Here is a 25,457-nt window from a genome sequence, read left to right as displayed (position 1 = left end):
CCTGTATGCTGTTTGCCTTTTATGCTCCCCCTACCATCCGCTGTATATTGCTTGCCTTTGATTTTGATTCTACAGGTGTCTGTAGAATGTAAGATAAATAACAAGGGAGTCAGTTAATATATTAATACAGTGATACAAATGTTTCCATTTAATTGATGGAAAGCATGATATAATGTATCCACATGTAGCACTGTGAATAAACTCTTAAGAAAATATCAATTTCCATGATTGTCCACTGAAACAATGTAGGAAAAAATTTCCTCTCACTGCTGGCATTTAAAATGCATTCACCACGTGGTAAGTGGGGTGGATGGTGAAATCTTTCAAAGGGACAAACTTTAAAGGGCTAAACTTTCAAAGGGACAAATCTTAAAGGGACAAACTGCAAAGGGCTTTCTGGGCAGTTAAAACGCATTCACCACACTGGGAGAAGGGGTGTGAAATTTTCAAACCCTTAAAGAGACAAACTGCAAAGGGCTTGTTGTGTGTGTGTGTGGGGGGGGGGGGGGGTGTTAGTGCCTTGGATTTTCATTGCAGGAAATGAAGATTTAAATCTTCCCAGTGCTGCTTTAGGGGAGGGTACTGAAATGGGGCATCATGGGCTACAGTCTGGAGGCCAATTAATTCGAATTAAGTCCCATTGTGTCCACACTCACACTAATGCGAATTAACTGATGCGCTTCAGGTGCTAATCCACTTGCAGAGGTGGTTTTATTAATTCGATTTTAAAGGCTCCTTAATTTGAATTAACAATGTGCAAGTGTAGACGCGGGAGTAATTAATTCGAATTAAGGGACTTGAATTTGAATTAAGCCACCAGTGTAGACCAGGCCTAGGTGCTCCCATCAATGATACCACACCAAACCAGCTCAAGCCCCCACCTAATCACCTGGGAAATTACACACTATCCCGAGGCACCCCCAAAAGGCAATATTTCCCCTCTCACAAGCACAGAGTCTGAGTGTAGAAAGTAAACCATTTTAATAAAAAGAAGGAAGTAACACAGCATTGATTCGGGACAACAGTGCAAACAAAATTCATAAACCCAATGAGCAGAACCCACCCCATCCCAGGACACATGGGGCACATCCTTTGCCTCTCCCATCTCATTCTCTCTTGCCTTACCAACCATCATAGTTGCACTGTCCACTTCTCAGTTGCAGGGCACAATCAGTACCCTCTGTTGGCTCCTCCCACTCATTAGACATGAGCTCGACTGGACCCCTTTACTGCTCCCACTGCCTGCAGATCCCCTCTGCTGCTGTCAGGTTTCCCACCTCTAGTGAGTTTCAGCTCTCAGTTCATAGGAAAAATCCTCTGCTGACACAGGAGGATTGTCCCTGTTTTTAAACAAAACAAAAGATTCCAAGAAGAATCACTACTTCTACCTTTTAACAGTGGGAGGAGATAGTCAATACATACCTGACAGTGGCCCTTACTCAGAACTGTTACAGCCTCAGCAAGAAAACTTCTCCCCTCTTACTTTTACAGCCTCTGGCGTACGACCACCTCCTTTGCTGAGTTCTGTCCAGATGAGAGTGAATCTTTCATCAGAACACGCTAAGCACAGTTTTGCAGCCATTTGTTTGTACAATGGGGAGACAACATTTCATTACCCCTGCAATTAACACTAACATGATTTGTAACCCAATACCAGCCACACTAACCATTTCCTATCATGCTCAGCACCTAGGTACGCTTATGCAGATACAGTGCAATCATGGTGAGCACCTAGTTGTACTTATTCAAATACAGAGCCCATGCAAATAAAGTGCCCCCCTTTTCAGCTGGCTGAGCATGGGAGGGCACTCAGACCTTGCTTACAGATATGACATTTTCATAAGAAAAGCACTGAATTTGTCTGGTTGCAGCTGGACACTTTGGCAGATCCTTTTTCATTAGCATATTATAATGAGGCATTAGCAAATGGGAATTCCAAAGTGGCACTCAGCTGAAGAGAATGTCAGATGCTGCCAGGATGTCAAAAGCTGCTTCAAGTGCTGGTGAATGCCAGGGAAGGCCTCGGGAGACATCTGGAGGACATAATGATGAAATGGAGGAAACTTCACCATGGTGCCAAGAAGAAGCCAGCCAAACAGGCAGTGTCTGGGGAAGGAATCTGAGGCCAGAGTGAGGAACAAGTGTCATTCTTCCAGGAGGGATTGTAGTGCCCCAGTCTATGCTGCCAGAGGTCATTCACGGAGTAGGGGGAACTCTACACTACCCTCATCAGCCATCAGATGAGTATGCAGCAAGTGTGTGCTTTTACTTGGGTTTCGCAAGGCTGATAATTTAGGAATTGTGTATTCTCATCCTGTCATCTTAGTCTTAAATAAAATTCATTTTAGTCTCATACCCCTTTGTGTATCTCCTTGCACTAGCCCTATTTCCTTCCCCAAAGCAGCCTCTGCCGCACTGAGCAGACTCCAAAGAGAAAAGTGGGCCAGCATTACTTTGGTGTACCCTCAGATATTTTAACTCCACAACATATCTATTATTTGTACTGCGGTAGCACTTATGAGCTCCAGTCATTGACAAACACAGAGCAAAAAGATGGTCTCTGCTCCAAAGAGCTTACAATTTCTGTAATAAATCCTGTCATGTGATTCTCCCACTCCTTGTTTCATTGGAAAATCCCTGTTGGATGCCTAACCTCTTGGCCATGTCCACAATGCAGAAAAATAGTCATCACATCCAAGTGCATATACTCCCACTCCCTATGCTTATGTCGCCTTTCTGAAAATCCTCATGGTGCAAGAATGCCCCGTATGAGCCTAACTTCCTATTTATATACCTATGCAACTTGGAAAATTCTGGCTTCCTTATTTACTTCCTGCTGAGAAAGAAATGGAAGGTATTTTTTAAAAATGGGAAAAAAGGTCTATCCAAAGACTAGGAATTTAAACATCTTTGAAAGGAAAAGCTTGAAGAGTTGTCGAAACAAGGAAAGTGTTCAGAAGAAAAGTGCCACAATCTCATTGAGTCCAGTATGGGGTTGTGAATTGGTGTGTGTATGTGAACTGAGGTTGGAGCATCTGAGAAACTGAGAGACAAGAGAAAGCTCAAAGTGAGCCCCAAAAACTTTCTTGAGTTCATTTATTTAAATATGTAGCCAGCTAGGAAGAGGTATGGAGAATAAAAAAATAAATATACAACATCACCACACTGAAGTGTATTTCCATTACTTGGACTACGACTGACACTAACTAGGGAAAGTGAAATCATTTTTTGACCCTAAAATAGAATTAAAAGAGCATTTTAAGTACTCCAAGGTTTGTTTTTATATTTGGTTTTGTTATGCCTGATACCAGTTAGCAGCAGCAGACAACACAACACAGACTGTGACACAGCAGTGATTGCACAGCACTCTGTTTCCTCTGGGCACTAGGCAGTTATACCACAAAACCCATGAGCCCAAGACAGGAACAGACAGAGGCAGAGTGAAAAGATTAAAGAAAAAGACTCAGTGTTTAGAGTCATCTGTTTTCAACCACTCAGGAAAGGTTTGTTGTCTACCACCAGAGAGCAACGCAGGCCTTCAAGCGTACCCAAAGCTAGCTTAATTCAAAAGAGCATTTTGTCTATCACGGAGACTGAATAAAGTAGGTTGTTTCTTCATTTCTCTCCCAAATCCAATCTCAAACACAGTGAAGATTAGTTATAGAAGATTTACTCAGAAAATCTATTAAAATTCTACCCAGATATACATGAAATATTTCCAAAACTTGAACCTATTTTTATGTTGTTTTGTCAGTTGGACTCATATTAGTGGAGCATGAACATGTAAAGGATTTTACAGAGATTTTCAATGTAATTTTTTGGGGAATACCAAATAGGTACATATTTTTAAAACCACCCATCTACAGTGTCAAGCAGCTGAATATAAAATTATTTTAGTCAGATTTTTATCTTAGGTTTGCTTCTGCTCTTATTAAAGTTAATAAGAATTTCACCACTGACTTCTACTTGTTAGTACTTCCACTGTCCCCCATTTTTATGAAGTGGCGGCAGCCAGTGTATAGTTAAGATTGTCCCTTCTATTATAAATCTGATTAGGAAAATCCAAAAATAAAGGGCTATTAGGCTGAAAGTTATTAGAGTGTCTCTGGAATTAATGCAGAATTTTTCTACCAAATTACAGGTAAATGGAATGGGGAATTCTGGAGACTTGATTAGGATGGTGACAGTGACTATGAAATGTTCAGAGAGATTACAGAAGCTGAAAAGGCAGAAAACTCAATAATAATGGCTGACTATATGACTGGGTATAAGTCCCCTCAGGACAGGATCCAGAGGTAGAATTTCTAGACGCTATTAATGACTGCTTATTGGAGCAGCTTGTCCTGAAATCCGCGAGGGAAGAAGCAATTCTTAATTTTGTCCTAAGTGGAGCACAGGATCTGGTCCAAGAAGTGAATATAGCTGAATTGCTCGGTAACAGCAAGCATAATGTAATTAAATTTAACATCTTTGTGAGGGAAAAATGACAAAGAAATTCATCATAGTAGCATTTAACTTCAAAAATGGCAACTACACAAAAACAAGGAAGTTAGTTAAATAGAAGTTAAAAGTAACAGCTACAAGGTTGAAATGCTTGCAAAGTGCATGGAGACTATCTAAAAACACCATAAGAGAGGCTCAGACTAAATGTATAAAATCTAAAAAAAACGCAACCAACCAAAACAAAAAACAAAAACAGTAAGAAAACCAACAAAATGCTACCATTGCTAAACAGCAGAGTAAAAAAGGTGGTTAGAGGTAAAAAAGCATCTTTTAAAAATTGCAAGTCAAATCCTAGTGAGGAAAAGAGAAAGGAGCATAAATTCTAGCATTTCAAGTGTAAATGTATAATTAGGCAGGCCAAGAAAGAATTTGAAGAGCAACTAGCTAAGGATACAAAAACTAACAGCAATTTTTTTTTTAAGGATATCAGAAGCAGCAGGAAGCCTGCCAGAGAATCAGGGGGGATACTGGACAATCAAGGTGCTAAAGGAGACTCAAGGAAGATAAGGCTGTTGTGGAGAAACTAAATTAATTCTTTGCATCGGTTTTCACTGGAAAGAAGATGGGTGAGATCCCCACACCTGAGCCTTTCTTTTTTAGGTGACAAATTGGATAAACTGTCCCAGATTGAGAGGTCAATAGAGGAGGTTTTGGAACAAACTGATAAATTAAAAAATAGTAAGTCACCAGGACCAGATGGTATCCACCAAGAGCTCTGAAGGAACTCAAAAATGAAATTACAGAGCTACTAACTGTGATTTGTAACCTATTAATTAAATCAGCCTCTGTACCAGATGACTGGACGGTAGTTTATGTAATGCCTATTTGTCAAAAAGGCTCCTGAGGCAATCCTGGCAAATACAGGCCAGTAAGCCTAAATTCAGTATCAGGCAAACAGGTTGAAACAACAGTAAAGAACAGAATGATCAGACACATAGATGAACAAGACATGTTGGGGAAGAGTCAACACGGCTTTTGTAAAGGGAAATCATGAGTCACTAATCAATTAGAGTTCTTTGACAAGGGTGATCCAGTGGATATAGGATTTTCAGAAAACCTTTAATAAGGTCCCACACCTTAAGCTCTTAAGCAAACTAAGCAGTCCTGGGATAAGAGAGAAGATTCTCTCATGGATCAGTAACTGGCTGAAAGACAGGGGAAAAAAGGTAGGAATAAATGGTCAGTTTTCACAATGGGGTCCCCAAAGGATCTATACTGGGACCTGTGCTATTCAATATATTCCTAAATTATCTGGAAAAGGGAGTGAATAGTGAGGTGGCAAAGTTTTCAGACAATACAAAATTACTTAAGACAGTTAAATGCAAAGCTGGCTGTGAACAGTTACAAAGGGATCTCACTAAACTGAGCAACAGGGTGACAAAATGACAGATAAAATTCAGTGCTGATAAGTACAAAGTAATGCATATTGGAAAAAATAATCCCAACTATACATACAAAATGATGGGGTTTAAATTAGCTGTTACCACTCAAGAAAGAGATCTTGGAGTCATAGTGGATAGTTCTCTGAAAACATCTGCTCCATGTGCAGCAACAGTCAAAAAAGCTAACAGAATGTTAGGAATCATTACGAAAGGGATAGAAAATAAAAAAGAAAATGTCATAATGGCACAATATAATCTTATGGTATGTCCACACCTAGAATACAGTAGAACCTCAGACATACGAACACCTCGGGAATGGAGGTTGTTCGTAACTCTGAAATGTTTGTAACTCAGAACAAAACGTTATGTTACAGTACCCTGCAGTCAGTGTCTTCCAGCTGAGGCAGGGAGAGATCTCTCCAGAGGTGGCACCTGGCAGCACTGCCTGGTTTGCAAGCAGCTCCCTGGCTATTTCTGTTTCTTGCCTTTGGGCTGAACTGGGAGGGCTTGCCCCACACCGTTGGCACTACAAGCCACAGCTCTCAGCCGCCTCTTCCCAGCAGGGCTGACCCTGCTCAGTGCACTGCTTGCCACGATCCCAGAGGTGCTGGCAGGATTCAGGAGTGCAGCTATGGGCAAACCTTGGGCTGCATGGTTGCACAGGCTCTGGCCCTTTAAAACTCCTCCAGAGTGCAGCTGACTCCCACTCCAGCTCCAGGCCAGGCTTTGGCTCAAACCTCAGTTGCTTGCAGCATGAGATGCTCGGGCTTCGGAGGGTGGGACCACGATGTGTGAAAACAGCTTCCCCCTCCAACTGGGGTGGGGTGGGAGCAGTGGGTCTTCAGCACCTGGGGGCCATACTTACATTGTCACCTCCCCCATAGGCAGTGCCCTGCGGGTGGGGGGTCTACGGCCCATGTCCCACTCTCCCCCACTCCTCCTATCGGCAGCAGCAGCAGCGTGGGCAGCGCCCCGCAGGGGGGTGTCTGTAAGCCTGTTTCCCGCTCTCCCCTCACTGTGGGGGCGGCGGGGGCTGCCCGGCGACGGGGTGGGGGAGGCTGTGACAGGCTCTGGGGATCCCCGCAGCTCCCTCCTTGCGCCAAGTGCACAGACCCTGAACTATTTCTGCTCTGCATAGTATTTGTTTTCTTTCTTTTTTTTCTCCTCCCCTCTGCAGCTGCCTGATTGCTTACAGTACTTCCAGTTTCACAGGGTGTTCGACTGACTGGTCAGTTCGTAACTCTGGTGTTCGTATCTTTGAGGTTCTACTGTACTGCGTGCAGTTCTGGTCACCCCACCTCAAAAAAAATATATTAGAACTGGAAAAGGTGTATAGAATTGCAATAAAAATGGTTGGGGGTATGAAACATCTTCCATGCAAAGAAAGATTAAAAAGACTAAAACTGTTCAGTTTAGAAAAGAGATGTTGAAGGAGGGATATGATAGAGGTGTATACAATCATGAATGGTATGGAGAAAGTGAATAGGGAAGTGTTATTTACTCACATAGCACAAGAGTTAGGGATCACTCGATGAAATTAATAGACAGCAGGTTTAAAACAAATGTAAGGAAGTACTTCTTCACACAATGCACAGTCAACCTGTGGAACTCATTGCCAGGAGATGTTGAAAGGCTAAAAGTATAACTGGGTTCAAAAAAAGAATTAGATAAGTTCATGGAAAATAGGTCTATAAATGATTATTAGCCAAAATGGTCAGGGACACAACCCTCATGCCCTGGATGTCCCTAAACTTCTGACTACCAGAAACTGAGACTGTATGACGGGGGATAGATCACTTTAAATTACCCTGTTCTGTTCATTCCCTCTGGAGCATCTGGCATTGGCCATTGTCAAAGCCAGGATACTGGACTAGATGGTCCATTGCTTTGACCCAGTATGGCTGTTCTTATGAGATATGGTCCTTTCAAAATCAAGCAGACAGCCACAGTTTGAACATTCTGATAACTTTTTTTTGCTCAGTCATAATTCAAAGATTACATGGAGTACAGGCACAAAACACACATAAGTTGACTCCCCAGAGCATGCACAAGTGCTTTTCACGTGTATTCAGATCAGTGGCTCCTTCCCTGTAAGCTGAGGGAACAGTCGTGTGTGCTAAAGGATGGGGGAGAAGTAAAGATGTAGAGAGATGTGGAGGGTTCTGTGAGAATATATGGGGTAGAAACAGAAAGTCAGAACTGTGTGAATGGACCATAGTGGGGGAAATGTGGGGAACCCTGGGATAAAGCTGATTTGTGATGCTAGGCAGGGGGCATAAGTGCAGATGTGAAGGCCATCCATATTCCCTCTTGACTGTCTCCCCTTCCATTCACTGGGGAAGACAGATTCAGAGACACACACATACACACACACACCCCTGATGAAACCTTCCTAATTAAAATGTTGTAGAAACCAATATGTCTCCATGAAACAAAACAACATATTTCACTGAAATCAAATGTTCCAACCAGTCCTGTTCACCAAAACAGCTTTCAGTTTTGGCAACAAATGAAGCAGAGTCCTACATATAACAGTCTCCTTCACAACACAGCCCTGATTTATCCCCAGAGCAAGTCCATCCTGAGCTCAGTGGAAAAAATAGTGTGTGATCATGTAATTAAAGACTGTCTCATAAGGCATACTCACAAGGGGGCCAAATTAAGACTCAACAAGCAACTTTAATTTTGGCTTTTCTTAACTTGAGTGCTTGACTTTGCATCCTTAATGAAGTGCTTTTAATAGGGCTTTGGGTGTATAATTTCCTAAGCTTTTTAAAAACCAAATTGAAAAAACAAGAATTGGAACCTTAAGATCTATCACAAAGAGCTCTGCCATTTGAGCTCCTGGAATATTTGAAAGCAGTAGTAGATTGTTGCCCTGCATGTGGACAAGCACCAGAGCAGGATGGGACCCTTTGACAATGGATTTCACAGGCATTTACAGACAGCAGAGGAATAGTGAGACTCAGGAATCTTGGGTTTCATTCCATGGTCTGGAGGGGAGAGTGACACAGACTCTCCAGCCTATTCCTCCAGCATGTCCCTTACTGTCCCATACCCTCTAACGTGTACTTGTCACAATCCTGTCTCTTTTCTACCCCAAGCTCCTTGTCCCAGTCTCATTCCCCTCACCTAACCAATCCCAGTTACCACCCCTTGGGTTTCTCATCCCTGTTCCAGTTTCCATGCCCAACAAGTTCTATTCTCATACTCTGGACTCCCAGTCCCAGCCTACCCCCATCCCCCCCAGTCCCGGTCCTCTTGCCCAGTAAGTCTTAGTCTCACCACTTTACACTCCTCATTGCAGTCTCAGTCTCCCCGCAACCTGACTTCCAGACCCTATCTCCTTGCCCAGCCTTTCCCAGTCATCCCTACCTCCAATTCTTTGTCCCCAGCCTCCTTAACCAGACCCTCTCAGTTCATCCAACCTATCTCTCTCCCCCACCCGTCGTCCCTCACTAACATCCACATTCCTCACTGACTCCCAGTCTTAGTCTCCCTTCCTGAGCTCCTTGTCTAATCTCAGTGTCTCACCCCAGTTCCTTGTCCCAGTCTCATTGCCCAGCTAGTCCCAGTTCTTCCCAGTACACCAGTTCCCCCTCAGATCTGTCTTCTTTCTTATCTCCTTGCCCCCACTCCATTGGTTCTCAGTCCCAATCTCCTTACCTACCCAGTCCCAGTCTCTCTTTGGCTCCTCATCTGATCTCAGGCTTTCCTCCACCACTGTTCCCTCACTCCCATTTCCCTCTCTAGCTTCCAATCCTAATCTCCTTGCCCAGACAGTCCAATTTCCCCCTGACTCACAGTCCCTCTTCCCAGTATCTTTGCTTAGCCACTCCCAGTTTCCCTCTCCCTGCCCCTGCCAGCCTTACACACACACACACACACACACACACACAGAGGTTCCTTGTCCTGATCTATTCCCCCAGTTCCCTCCCAAAGATCCAGCTTTTATCCCCTCTATATTCGACTCGGCCAGCTTTCTCCTCTATGCTGCTGTAGGCCAGCTGGGGGGAATCATTGAGAGTACAGGACAGACAGGCTCCCAGCTTTCAGGTCAGGTGCCCAGATTCAATATAGCTTGCAGCAGCCCGGAGCTACAATTGCAGGTTAAGTCCTGCTCAGTCCCAGGCTGGAGCAGTCTCACTGTTGACAGAGTCTTTGGAGAATTTAGTTAATCTAAGTCTCCACTGAGCAGGTGTGAACTGGGATTTTTAGAAGTCTTATAACAAATTTGGGCAGATTTTCACAGGGATCGCAAAAGGCACACCTCTGACTCCGAGGCCACCCCTTTGCCTAATTTCAGGTCCCTCCTCAAAAGCTTTTCAAAGAGATGATCAGCAGAATGTTCTACCATGGGCACAACAACGTATTTATTCCTAGCGTCATTCTTGGAAATGGCTGGACCATTTTAGTTGATTTCTTTTTAAATCAGTCTGAGGCAGAGATCCAATGTGGAAAATTTCAGCCCGAACAGTTAGTTTGGCAAAACTATTAGCAACTAATCACAGACTCTTACAACGGGAGGTGTCGAGCAACTTTAATAATAGGTGGCGTGACCAGCCCCATCAATAAGAAATGTTCTGCTGCTGTTTACCAAGCCTTGTAGCAAATGGCCTCCACCTAATCAGTAGCAAAGGTGGGAACTCACCCATTCCTCACGTTGTTTAGCTCCTTGAGGAATGAACTCTGCCCACTTCCCCACCAACTACGTTGAGGTATGAAGTTCAAAGAGATCATTTAAATGGTAAGATTAGGTATGACATGGCCAAATGAACATGGTTGTAGAAGCCTTGTGCTTGATTTTCTTTCATACTGGATTTACACTGGTATAACTCCTTTGACTTCAATTAAATTAGACCATGTTTACACGTACAGCTCTGCAGCTGTACTGTGATGCAGCTGCGCCACTGTAGCCCATTTGGTGAAGATGCTCTATGCCGACAGAAGAGAGCTCTTCCATTGACATAATAAAACCACCTCTTTGAATGGCAGAAGCTATGTCAGCGTAACTTATGTTGCTCAGGAGAAGGTTTATTCACCCCCTGCGCAACATAAATTATGCCAGCATAAGCTGTAGTGTAGACACAGCCTTACTTTTGATTTACAATTATATAAATAAAGAGAGGAGAATGGGGCCGCTTCATTGTTGTTAATATTGGTTTTAGCATCATAGGTAGAGGCAGACCGTCAAAATACTAGAACAACATAAAATGTTGGGGTTTAGGAGTAAAGCTATCCCTGCAGTATGGCCAAGTCCATAGCATGCTGGACCAGAACTCAGGAAATCTGGGTTCTGGTCCCACTGCTGCTATTTGCCTGCTCAGTGACCTTGAGTAAGCTACTTCATTTCTCTGTGCCTTAGTATTTCCATCTGTAAAATGGGGTTAATGATACTGACATGCTTTGAAATCTACAGATGAAAAGTGCTATAAAGGAGCTAGGTGTTATTATTATTGATGGATCTCTCTGTTACCTCAGAGGTTAAGGTTTTCAGTGGTTAAAGCTACTTTTTTAGAGCTAGGTTAATTATCTGAAGATAGGAATCTTTTAGGAGATTCTTCCAGAATCTTATTATTTCAGACTTCTTGGAGACTGTGGTTTATGGGAGGGCTGGTTGGCCAAAACATCACACTGACATTGGTGCTACAATATGTACTTCCAGCAGATGGCAGATATTGCTTATCCAATAAAATCCTATCGTTCAATTTAATAATTCAACCACAGAGTCTGAAACAGCAATACAAACAAGAACTAACCAGTTGAATAACAATGCCAAGTAATATGTTTGCCATAAATCATCATTAGCTGGATTAAAGTAGCCTTATTTCCTTATACAATTCTGTAGCTGACAAAATTTTAGATGCATGTTTTCCTATAAAACTTTCTGTTTTAATGCACTTGCAAAAGGCCATTCTGGAAAAACACTTATGAATGATGTGAAGTAATGATAAGTGATCTAGCTGATTAAAAATAAGCAGTTCTTTTCTTATCTGGGAATGTGTTCAGGGCATCTGTGGAGTTACATTTCCTGTTACTGAATCCCATGAATTGCTACTGATAATGTGAATTAATGACTCTGAATTCTTCCAGACAAGAAGTCAACCAAGCATTTTATCAGGGAGAATAGTTTATAGAAGTCTGGCCACTATAAAACAGATTTAAAATCCTGGTGTACTCTACAGTAAATCTTGCACTCTAGTTCCTATTTTTACTGTCCTTCTTCTTAAATTGGACGCATTGGACTTAATTCATTCCTAGTGTAACTCCACTGAAGTCAATGGAGTAACACCAGGGATTAATCTGTCCCTTCAGTGTAAGAAGCATGAAATGTAATAACTGGAATATAGATCTGATTTCATTGTTATGACAGTAGATTAAGTCCACATCTGAAGAAAAATAATTGAGAGAAATTTTGTAGTTGTGGAGAGTGGAGGCAGAGGGAGGAATAGAGATTTCTTCCTGAACAGCCACAAACGTATACAGAAATAAGGTGGGTGAGATAATATCTTTTATTGGACGAACTCTCTCTCCAACAGAAGATGGTCCAATAAGAGATATTACCTCACCCATCTTGTATCTCCTGTTTATCCTGGGGTCGACGCAGCTATAACAACACTGCACAGAAATATATACACACAATTCTATTCATGTCTCAGCTCAGACCTGGCCGGGCCATCTTTTGTAGGGATTATATCAAATTTAATTTTCATAATAACTTCTTTGGCATCTTCTCAACAGAAAATTGCATAGCTTCTGTGGGGTAATATTATGATGTCTAGACTTTTGTTCATTAGGAATTCAGTTGAGAAGACCAACATTACCTTCTCTTGGGGCCTTAAAGTTGACATGCAAAGGAAAACAAACTTGGGCTTGAGCTTTTTCTTTCTCTTCTGATGAAGGCTATTTTAAAAGCATTTTTAAAGTTTATTTGTATTTTTACATTAATAATTCAGTTCTTGTGTGCCCTGGAACTCTCTTCGGACAACCAGAGAACTGTAGAGGCAGAGCATCACAGGAAGTGACATCTGATTAAGTGAGCTGGGAAGTGGTTATCTGTTTAATATCACTTTTTTTTTTGTTAACACTTATATAACTAAAATACTCTACAAACAACTAGAAGAAAAAAAATCTCTTAAGATAAAGGTTCCTTTCTGTTGCCCTTTCAGTTAAGGTGTGAATGCTCACAATTTGGAAAGCTGCCCAGTAAAGTCATGTAAGACCAGACTGGACTTTCCTGGTGTTTCTAATGTTTAAAAAAAAAAAAAAAGCGGAAATCCATCCCCACTCAATGTTCAGGCTTTTCTACAAAAACATCAAAAAAATTTACAAACCCAATTTTCCTTTGCAAACCACCTTTAAGCTGTATTTCAGCATAAGCCTGAATGGTGTTCTAGCTTCTATTAATTTCAAAGGAAGATTAATCCATGTATGGGCTGCAGGATTTGACCCTATGGGAAGGAGTTTCCTATTCGGTAAATGCAAAAGCACCAATTTAGAATTTAGATAGTTCATCAGCAAAGCAACCAATCTTCTGAGTAACTGAGGTAAAAGACTTCCATCAGAAAATTTGTTAACACTGAACAAAGTCCAGCTTTCATACCAATGTGAAATGTAACATGTGGTATTTAATAGCACCTCCATCAGTAAGTAACATTGTACTGTCAGACTTCAAGGATGAATACTAACGAGGAAGGTATTTCTAAGCCACATGTGCAGTTACTTGTGGTGAAGTGAGGCCTTCAGTGTCAGAGAATGCACTACAGTCCCTCTTCACATTACATGACACCATTTCTATTGAAGTAGTGGAAAACTGTAATTAATGCTCTCACATTGATATCTCAGAGCCAACATATTCTTTGGTCACAGAATATTGTTCCTAGTTCTTTTATAGACTATTGCACTACTATTTTATTGGTCTAATAATGATCAGAGATTTAGAACATTTCATTTATTTTCAGGGTGATTAATGAGGAGTCACAATACTGTAAAATTATGTCTGCTAAACTCTCACAGTTGCATTCTTCCCCCCCCCCCCCCCGCCCTCTTTTTCTCATTTATCTAGAGAAGAGGATAGAGGAACATGGGAAGACAGACCAAATCTGCCTTTCTTGGCACCTGTACTTATCCTACTTCCTCCCTGCCTCATCAAAAGCCATGGGCAGTTGCAAGCCCAGCTCCCGGCTCTGAGCCAGGACTGGGTAAGCTGCAGGCAGTTGGAGCCCGGCTCCCAGCTATGAGCCGGGACACGGGCGGCTGGAGCCTGACTCCCAGCTGCGAGCTGGGATGTGGGTGGGATGTGGGTGGCTGCAGCTGGTTCCTGGCTGGGACTGGGTGTCATGCTGGGTAGATTGGGGGGGAGCATTTGTCATATGGGTTGACACCATTATGCCAAAATCATAATAATTCATGTGAAATATGCCATGTCAGGTACTGTTAGAAAGGTTATAATGTGCTAAGTCAGATGACAATACTTATGTTCATGTGTTATACCTGTAATGGAAGTTATGGACATATTTGATGTACCTGTGTTTCAAACTATGCCCTGTAAGACACACCTCAGACAGATGGCTGCAGAACAATGGCCTGCTTAATGGCCCATTAAGACATTCCCAGGTGCAAGGGGCTCAGGGGAGAAGCCAGCATCACCAATGAGTCATCCAAACCTGTCCATGTGACTGTGGACTCCATTTAAGTTCTGATAACATTCCACAAGGCCGCATGGCCAGGACAGAGGGTATATAAGATCAAACCAGATAAACCATTTTGCTTTCGTTCCTGTCCAGTTACTGACATATATCTGCCTCTGGGTCAATTCACTTGCAACTGAACCAAAGGACTAAGGCCCATCCAGATGTTGGATGTATTTCAGAGGAACTGTACAAGCCTGCAACTCCACATTTCTTCTAGAAACCTGATGTATATGGACTTTCAATCATTTTGTATGTATCTGATTTGCTTTGACCCTTTAACATTTCTCTCATGGTTTCTTTCTTTCTTTTTACAATAAACCTTTAGTTTTAGTTACTAAAGGATTGGTTGGCAGCGTGGTATTTTAGGTAAGATCCAAACTTATATTGAACTGGTACTGTGGCTGACCCCTTGGGGTCAGAGAGAATCTTTTTAGTAAAGAGCATAGAGTTTAAACAACTGGTCTCTTTACTGGACCTAGTGCTGATTTGGGAGCCTGGAGCTGAAATGCAGTAAAGGGGGCTGTGTGCATTCGCATACTGGCTTCTGTGGGAATTCAGAAGTGCAGTTTGTGACTGGTTGGGAAGTCTGGCTTTAGTGCTACCCACCAGTGCTAGGAGAATCTGCTCTCCTTTTACAGCTTGCCCTGACCTTGACATTTTCAGGTGGCTGCCCTGGGCACAGATGGGTCACACTGGGGAGGGGAGAAGTCCCCAAGCAGCCGGGACCAGGAAGTGGGGGAGCAGCCCACAGGGAGCCGAGGAGCCTGTGGTTTCCTGGCAGGGAGCTGAGAGATGGGTCTCTCAGAGATGAGTGAGGACGCACTCCACCAATCCCAGGAGAGAAGTGTGGACATCAATCACCACTGTAATTATAAGATAAGATATTATAAGATATAAGATTTTATATTATAAGATGAGATGTTATATTATAATAGATAGATATATATATAATAGATATATTATAATAAGGTATTATAAGATATAAGACATAAGATATGTCGACTTATTTTTCTAGCATAGACAAGTTCTAAGGAAAGAACTATAGATGTCAAAGGTTTCTGTTGAACTCTCCACTGTTGGTCTTGATCACATGTGATCTGAGTGGTGATTTTTTTTTTTTTTTTTTTTACGATAGCTAGAGGTGTTCATCCTTTTTCTCCATCCAATTTGTCACAAACGCAGTCACCAGGTTCCAGACCTGGCAATTCTCTGAGTGACATGTGTTGTACAAGAGATCATAAGCTCTTTTAACCTTTTTATCCGATTTGACTACTCTCTTCATGTCTGGTCACTTTGGAGATAGATTCTTTTCCAAAGTTGGGAACAATAGTTCTGAGTTATCTTCCCATCAGGAGTTGTGCTGGATTATATCCAGTTGCTGCTATTGGTATTGTTCACTAACTCAGAAGAGCAAAGAGTGTATCTTCCTGCTGTAAGATTTTCTTGACTGTCTGCATATCTCTCTCAGCCTCTCCATATGTTTGTGGGTAATGTAGGCTACTAGTAAGATGATCAAAATCATATTTCATTCCGAATTCCTTAAATTCTGCTGTGGTGAATTGTGGTCCATTGTCCATCACTAGTTGTTCTGGAATATCAGAGTGAGCAAAAGAGCACTTCAGTTTCTTAACACTGTGACGTATTATGTCTTTCAAGTACAGTATTTCTATATACCTGGAAAAATAGTCCATGATGACCAAGTAATGATGTCCTCTACATTTGCAAAGTTCTGCAGCTAGTCTCTTCCAAGGTCTCTCTAGGAGGGGTGTTGTTATTAAATGTTCTTTGTATTGCGTTGGTCTGTTAGTTTTGCAATGTTCACATGCAAGTAAAGAATAAAGTATGTCCTTGTTGATTCACCTTACTAACGTACTGCCAATTCTAAGTAACTAGGCAACCAACATTCATTCTCTCATTCATGTCTCCAAGTTCTCTCCTTCACTGACTCGCCTTCCCCCCCAAAACCTACTCCCCCTTAACCATCTTTCTGTCTCTTTTTATGCTTCTGCTTTCTTGACCCTTAATCTCCAAGTTCTGCTCAAACAAAAGAGAAATAAGAAATACAATAAAACTTAGTAATTTTTTTTATGTAACAATTACAGGCTTGATGCTCTGCGTATGTATTATATGTCTGTATAAAGAAAGTATTAATTGGATTTAGTGCAAGCCAGTGTTCTGGGTTTAAATATTAGAGACTGTTGGACCTTTTAAAATATTTTGGATACCTGCTATTGACTCCATCCTCCTTCTTCTAAACTTATGCTATATGTAAAATGTGATGAAAAGACTTGTATTCTTCTTGTATATTAATGTCTTCTTGTATATATGTAAAAGAACCCCCAAGAAACAGACAAACAAAAGCTAATATTAGCAGAATATCAAAAGCATACATTACATACAACCCAGAGCAACACTGGTCATGTTTGTGTAGTCCTTAGTTGTTCTCTTTCATCTTATTTCTAAATGTAGGCCCTGAATCTGCAAACACTTACACATGTGAGTAACTTTATATGTGGGAGTAGTTCTATTAAATGTTGTGATTGTACACACAATAAGACTACTCCCTGTGTAAGTGGCTGCAGGATTGGGGGCTGAGGTGTCAATGGGACTACTCACAATGTGTAAAGTTAAGCACATCTATAAGTCTGCAGGATCAAGGCCTTAAATCAGTGATTCTCCACCTATTTACCATTTTGGGCCATATATGCCACAATGTATTATGTGGGCCACATCCATTACTACCTGTATGGCCCTGAGGATGTCACATGGGCTGCCGCTGTGTGCTGATTGGGCTGCAAGCGGCCTGCAGGATGCAGGTTGAGAACCACTGTTTTACAATGTAAGCTTTTTAGGGCAGGGCACTGTAAACTTTTCAGGGCAGGGCACACATGTTCTATTTGTCTCTAAAGTGTGTTATATACATAAGTAAAAACATAATCCATGACACTGGTCAGGGAGCTGCTATCAAGGTCATGTTTTCCTTGTAAAAATACATTTCTCTCTGATAATTTCCATTAGATCATGCCATAACCTCTGGATATGCTTTCAAAAAGCAGCCAACCTTCAGAGGCCACCCTACCTATAGGCAGACTAGACAGCTACCTAGGATGGCAGATATGTCGCAGCCACTCCTTCATCATGACAGAGGGGTGGCCAGGCCAAATCTGAGTGGCATTGTGACCCCACGTGCCAGGTCGCAGTGGCACTCACTAAATTTGGCCAGCTGCCCCTCTTTCATGGCTGGGCCACATCTGCCATCCCTAGGCCTATGAAGAAGGGGGAAGCACACTGAAGTTTTGCCTACGGTGGCAGATAATCTTGAGCATCCTCTGCCCACATTATAAATGTTCAGTCCATTGCTAATGCTTTACAGAGTGCCAGTTAGTGTGGAGGGGTTTGTACAAAAGGGAGAAGGGAAGAATTGGTGTTTTTAAGAAATGTGTGGGAGGACCTAATGCTACTTCCACATACATGCTGTAAGGGCTGGTTTGTCCTTGTTCCAGGAGTCATGAGCTCATGTCTCAGCATGGGAAAACAGATGTTTAGATGAAAAGAAAGAAAAAAAAATCCAGAAAGAATACATCCAAGTTCCTTTGGTTATTATTCAGGTGTTCCACCAGCTGAGCTGATGGATCACATGGAGAGACTGATTCTTTTTGCAGCCAGATGCTACTCCTAAATCTGTAAACAAGACAAAAATTAGCCCCCTACTATATTCGTTATTTGTTTTAGGACTATGCTTAGTTACATCATCAGACTTCAGTTGGGTTATTGTGAGAAGGGTAGAAGTTGATGACAATTAAAGAGGGTTGTATCCTTTTACTATGGAGGAAGAGGTTGTGAATACTGTCAAATGACAATGGTAAAGAACTGAAGGCCTTCTTGTAACCGAACAAGAAACTTCATTAGAATCAGGAAGACAATATTATCACTGGGGCTACACTCTCTCTTTTGCTTCTGAATCAATTTTAAATTTACCAGTATTACAAATCTTGACTACCTTGGGTAGTCATTTTTGTCTGTGCAAAGTGGTAGCATTTTGCACTCACTTTGCACAAGTGTCAGTGACTACTCAAGGTGAAAGGCAATGGTGATTCAGGTCTGTTCATGAATGCTGTGTTTGGACACAGATGCCAGGAAATTGATCTGGACACAGTAGTGAATGAGGACAGACACAGCAATGGATATTAAGAGGCAGGCCCCAAGTTTATTAAACTCTACACAGGGGAGGGGCACTATACCCAGATTCTCACATACCAGGCATTTTAAGTGGTTCCAGTGCAGGGGTTATAGGGCTCCAATCATATAGTCCATAACTTGGGGTGGACTCTCCCCAGCCTATCCTTAGGACTCAGCTTACTCTTCTGAATCCTTTAACTCCCTTCCCCCCATGCAAGGGGGACAGAAGGTACTAAAAGGAGGACCTTGGCCTGTAAAGGCCACAAAGTTTCCTCCTATCCCATTAGCAAAAGGCCTATCAGCAAAGTCCCAAGTCTTTTACCTCTGGGAACCGTCACTTTTAGCCTTTTAACCACACTGGAAATTGGTCTCAAGTTGCAACAGCTAATATCCCTACCAAGTACTAACACTAATTACTAAATTTGCTTCCTATTTAACCTACCTGTGCCTTCAAGATACTGCATGGAAAGCAAAAACACTCCTTCTTCACCTCCCAAACAGGCGATTGGTCAGATCCAAAACAGCTGCAAAACACAACTCTGGACTTACAGTTACAGAGACAGGGGTGCGTAGCTGAAATGGAGCAAGAAGAGGCGCCTCAAGATCAAAACGAGGGTTTAAATTAATGAAACGGAAGAGTGGGGGACCAATCAGCTCCCCATCTCCTCTGTCTGGCCAATGTGTGTGCAGAGCCTGCAGAGGAAGACAGCTGCCCCTGCATTCCCCTGTGTGCACTCTCCTCCCCACCTCTTTCTACTGGGGATGTCCCAATCCTGCTGGTCCCATCAAGTTTCCCACCTGTGGAGGCAGGTGGGCGGCATAGGCATCACTCATCGATGAATGGGCTCTCTTCTGGATTCTTCAAAAGACGCATTCCCAATGCCTTTTTGCTTACTTTTCCTGCATGTGTTTCTGCCAACTGGCCACACCTCATCTAGTCTGAGATCTCCCTTGCTGTCCCTACCAGATTTCTGCCCAGAGAATTCCATGCTCTTAAGGAGGCCTTTTCATGACCCTTTTCTCTGTCTCATGGATAGTTTTTTTTCTCTACTTCTTGCCTCATGCCTCCCACACTTTCTTGCAGGGTGACAAGCATGTTTGCTTTCTCCAGCTGCTGTGACAGTTGCACTGCCTGTTCCAGAGTTACCTTAGATATTAACTGTAATTTTTCTCAAAATTCCTTCTTTCAAATCTCAACTCCTAGAAAAGCCCTTATGTGTTCATCCTTAGTGACACCAAAGGCACAATGGTCTCATAGAGGGCCTTTTGAAAGGCTCCCATGTTTTCTCTGGCCCTCCCTCTGCATCCTCCATCCATTTGGGTTTATGTTCCTTTTGGGAATGATATACACCACATTTTGCAGAATGATGTAACAGTTATTCTTCTCTCCTATCTCAACTAAGGCAAATGGTTTATAAATATTTTCATTTTCACTCTTCATTGAATAAATGAGTTGGCTGGGTTGTGCTTTACCACTCTGCGTGTCACACTTCACTGCAGTTTAGGATCCAATCCTTCCTCTCAGGTCATCCTATGAGCCTATCACACTAAAAATCCTCTCAAGGGTTGCAAGTTGGTATTTTCTGTTCTTATCTGTGCTAGCTCAAAATGAGTCAGCATCTGACACAACATCATGCGGTAATGGTAAAAAAAAAAAAAAATCACAGAAAGTCACTTCCTTGTGGTTTCATTTGACTACAGAAGACAGTATTATCCCTAAAGTTGCTCTGTCTTGTCTTCACTGTAGAGCTCATGATCAGAACCTTCCCTAACCCACTCCTGCTCAGCTTCTTGCTGCAGTTTTAAAAGAAATAATCTGGATATCCACATCATAGAATCATAGAAGTGTAGGACTGGCAGGGACCTCAGTAGGTCATCTGGTCCAGTATCCTGCACTCAAGGCAGCATTACGTAATAACTAGACCATTCCTGACAGGAGTTTGTCTACCCTGTTCTGAAAAACCTCCATTGCTTAACTACCCTGACAGTTAGGAAGTTTTTCCTAATGCTCAACCTAAACCTCCCTTGCTGCAATTTCAGCCCATTGCTTCTTGTCCTATCCTCAGAGGTTAAGCAGAACAATTTTTTACTCTCCTCCTGCAACAACCTTTTACATATTTGAAAACTATGTTCATCTTCCCTCAGTCTTCTCATCTTCAAATTAAACAAACCTAATTTTTTCAATCTTCCCTCATAGGTCATGTTTTCTAGATCTTTATTCATTTTTCTTGCTCTCCTCTGGACTTTCTCCAATTTATCCACATCTTTCCTGAAATGTGGCACTCAGAACTGGACAATACTTCAGCTGAGGCCTTATCAGCATGAAGTAGAGTGGAAGAATTACTTCTCATGTCTTGCTTACAGCACTCCTGCTAATGCATCCCAGAATGATGGTTGCTTTTTTTTTTGCAACAGTTTTACACTGTTGACTCATATTTAGCTTGTGATCCACTATGATCCCCAGATCCCTTTCCGCAATATTCCTTCTTAGGCAGTCATTTCCCATTTTGTATGTGTGCAATTGATTGTCCCTTCCTAAGTGGAGTACTTTGCATTTGTCCTTATTGAATTTCATCCTATTTACTTCAGACCATTTCTCCAGTTTGTCCACATCATTTTGAATTTTAATGCTATCTTTCAAAACATTTGCAACCCCTCCCAGTTTGGTATCATCCGCAAACTTTATAAGTGTATTATCTATGCTATTATCTAAATCATTTATGAAGATATTGAACAGAACAGGACCCAGAACCAATCCCTACAGGATCCCACTCGATATGCCCTTCCACCTTGACTGTAAACCATTGATAACTACTCTCTGGGAATGGTTCTCCAACAAGTTATGTACCCGCCTTATGGTAGCTCCATCTAGGTTGTATTTCCCTCGTTTGTTTATGAAGTCATGCGAGACAGTATAAAAAGCCTTTCTAAAATCAAGATATGCCACAGCTACCCCTTCCCCTCCCCCCGCACAAAGCTTATTACCTTGACAGAGAGAGCTATTAGGTTAGTTTGACATGATTTGTTCTTGACAAATCCATGCTGACTGTTATTTATCACCTTATTATCTTCTAGGTGTTTGAAAATTGATTGCTTGATTATTTGATCCATTATCTTTCCGAGTAGAATCATAGGGCTGGAAGGAACCTTGAGAGGTCATCTAGTTCAGTCCCCTGCACTCATGGCAGGACTAAGTAATATCTAGACCATCCCTGACAGGTGTTTGTCTAACCTGCTCTTAAAAATCTCCAATGATGGAGATTCCACAACCTCCTTAGGCAATTCATTCCAGTGACTGACCACCCTGACAGCTAGGAAGTTTTTCCTAATGTCCAACCTAAACCTCCCTTGCTGCAGTTTAAGCCCATTGCTTCTTGTCCTGTCCTCAGAGGTTAAGCAGAACAATTTTTCTCCTTTCTCCTTGTAACAACCTTTTATGTACTTGAAAACTGTTATCATGTCCCCTCTCAGTCATCTCTTCTCCAGGCTAAATGAACCCAGTTCTTTCAGTCATGCCCCATAGGTCATGTTTTCTAGACCTTTAATCATTTTTGTTGCTCTTCTCTGGACTGTCTCCAATTTGTCCACATCTTTCCTGAAATGTGGCACCCAGAACTGGACACAATACTTCAGCTGAGGCCTAATCAGCGTGGAGTAGAGCGGAAGAATTACTACTCATGTCTTGCTTACAGCACTCCTGCTAATGCATCCCAGAATCATGTTCGCTTGTTTTGCAAAAGCATTACACTGTTCACTCATATTTAGCTTGTGGTCCATTATGACCCCCAGATCCCCTTCTACAGTACTCCTTCCTAGGCAGTCATTTCCCATTTTGTATGCGTGCAACTGATTGTTCCTTCCTAAGTGGAGTTCTTTGCATTTGTCCTTACTGAATTTCATCCTATTTACCTCAGACCAATTCTCCAGTTTGTCCAGATTATTCTGAATTATAATCCTATCCTCCAAAGCACTTGCAACCCCTCCCAGCTTGGTATCATCTGCAAACTTTATAAGTGTACTCTCTATGACATTATCTAAATCACTGATGAAAATATTGAACAGAACTGGACCCAGAACTGATCCCTGCGGAACCCCACTCGATATGCCCTTCCACCTTGACTGTAAACCATTGATAACTACTCTCTGGGAATGGTTTTCCAACAAGTTATGTACCCGCCTTATGGTAGCTCCATCTAGGTTGTTTTCCAGAGGGGTAGCCGTGTTAGTCTGTATACAACAAAAACAATGAGTTCTGTAGCACTTTAAAGACTAACAAATTTAATTTCAGCAGGCATAAGCTTTTGTGGGCTTCCGCTCACTTCCTCAGATGCAGTTGGTAGAAATAATACAGCAAATATTGGCAACATATATAGGAGGCAACATATACATATCCAAAGGCATAGACAACAATGGGGTAGGTGGATGAAAGCTGGGTACTTGAGGCCCAATAACAACCATTGAGTAGGAGGTGAGAATGGGTGATCAGAGCAAATTACTTCTTGTAATGAGATAGCCATTCCAAATCCATACATCTAGGTTGTATTTCCCTAGTTTGTTTAAGAGAAGGTCATGCGGGACAGCATCAAAAGCCTTACTAAAGTCAAGATATACCACATCTATGGCCTCCTCCCTATCCACAAGGCTTATTACCCTGTCAGAGAAAAACTATCTGAAGTCAAGCTGAATGGTCAGTAATTCCCCGTATTGTCCTTATTCCCCTTTTCATAGATTGGCACCATATTTGCCCTCTTCCAGTCCTCTGCAATCTCTCCCTTCTTCCATGAGTTTTCAAAGATAATTGCTAATGGCTCAGATATCTCCTCAGTCAGTTTCTTGAGTATTCTAGAATGTATTTCTTCTGGCCCTGGTGACTTGAAGACATCTAATTTGTCTAAGTAAATTTTAATTTGTTCTTTCCCTATTTTAGCCTCAGAACCTACATTATTTTCACTGGCATTCACTATGTTAGATATCCAATCACTACTAACCTTTCTGGTGAAAACTGAAACAAAAACATTATTTAGCATTTCTGTCATTTCTACGTGTTCTGTTATTGTCTTTGCCTCCTCATTGAGTAATGGGCCTACCCTGTTCTTGGTCTTCCTTTTGCTTCTAATGTATTTGTAGAATGTTTTCTTGTTACTCTTTTTGTCTCCAGCTAGTTTAATCTCATTTTGTACCTTGGCCTTTCTAATTTTGTCCCTACATGTTTGTGTTGTTTTTTTATGTTCATCCTTTGTAATTTGACCTAGTTTCCTCTTTTTGCAGGACTCTATCCAGTTTCAGATGACTGAAGATCTCCTGGTTAAGCCATGGTGATCTCTTGCCATACTTTCTATCTTTCCTATGCAGTGGGATAGTTTGCTCTTGTGCCCTTAATGATGTCTCTGAAAAACTGCAAACTCTTTTGAATTGTTTTTCTCCTTAGACTTGCTTCCCAAGGTATCTTACATTCCAACTCCCCGAGCTTGCTAACGTCTGCAACGTCTTGCTAACGTCTTTATTCTGCTGTTTGCCCCCTACCATTCCTTAGAATCATGAACTCTATCATTTCATGATCACTTTCACCCACGCTGCCTTCCACTTTCATATCCTCAACCAGTTTTTCTCTATTTGTCAAAATGAAATCCTAGAACAGCCTCTCCCCTAGTAGCTTTCTCCACCTTCTAAAATAATAAAAGACGCCAGTGAATTCCAAAAACTTGCTGGATAATCTGTGCCCTGCTGTGTTATTTTCCCAACAGACATCTGGTTAGTTGAAGTCCCCCATCACCACCAAGTCCTGTGCTTTGGATGATTTTGTTAGCTGTTTAAAAAAAGCTTCATCCACCTCTTCTTCCTGGTTACCCACATTGATAAATATCTTTTTAATTGGTCAGAAGTATAAATTAAGGATGTAGCTGGAGACAGAGCAGTGATCCAATAATATTAATTGAATACATTTCTAGTGATTTAATCCTTTTTATTTTTATAATTTAAAAAAGTTACTCATGGAAGTAGGACAGCATGAGAACTGACAAAGAGGGAATTGTTCAGAAGAAGGGAAGTACAGAATAGTGGCAGTGAGCCTCCCAGCCCTGCTCACAGACTTATGGTAGCAGGGTTTACACTAGTGCTCTAAAAATGATGCATAGCCAGCACTTTGAAGTTATAGTTCAGGCTAGAGCTGGGCTCAGCACCATCCCCCTCCCTAGCCTTCAGAGCATGAGCTCATGCTCCAGTGTCAGTTGCAACTTCAAAGTGCTGTTTACACAGGTATTCTTAGAGCACTAGCACGACTCCCACTAACTCAAGTCTGTCAGCCTGGCTGGGGAGGCTCACTTCCACAAGCTGTGTAGACATACCCACAAGGACTTAATACCCAAGCCATTCTGCTGAACTCCATAAAAAGGGGCAATGTGGTCTTGTGGTTAAAGCAGTAGCTTGGGAGTGAGGAGATGGAGATTCTTCCCTTTTACTTAATTATTTCTGCTCACCCTTTGTTAATCTTGTCTACTTGAAATGTAAGCTCTTTGGGGCAGAGACTATCTCCTACTGTGTGTTTATAGAGTGTCTAGTACAAGGGGGCACCCTTCTTGGTTGTGGCCTCTAGGTGCTCCTATAATAAAAAAATAATAATAATACTCAGATTAAACATCAGGGTATATTGTCCTTTGGAACGTTCGGGCTAGAAGATAGTATTTAAGGAATCAGTTTTATC

At 41.9% G+C, this 25,457-nt stretch overlaps 1 long non-coding RNA gene across 1 annotated transcript; it reads right to left on the bottom strand.

Annotated features, from left to right (window-relative positions):
* Nucleotides 1–18,159: 18,159 nt before the first annotated feature.
* On the bottom strand, nucleotides 18,160–22,989 carry LOC137145190 (uncharacterized). Its single transcript, XR_010917596.1, has 3 exons — nucleotides 22,935–22,989; nucleotides 19,200–19,330; nucleotides 18,160–18,259 (listed from the first exon to the last, which is right to left on the bottom strand). It is a non-coding gene; the product is annotated as an uncharacterized lncRNA (long non-coding RNA).
* Nucleotides 22,990–25,457: the final 2,468 nt, after the last annotated feature.

The sequence above is a fragment of the Emydura macquarii genome, unplaced genomic scaffold (assembly GCF_026122565.2).
Source record: "Emydura macquarii macquarii isolate MOO-44397 ecotype Brisbane River unplaced genomic scaffold, CSIRO-AGI_Emac_v2 contig_383, whole genome shotgun sequence".
Classification (NCBI taxonomy): Eukaryota; Metazoa; Chordata; order Testudines; family Chelidae; genus Emydura; species Emydura macquarii.
This window is presented reverse-complemented; position numbering and strand designations above follow the sequence as displayed.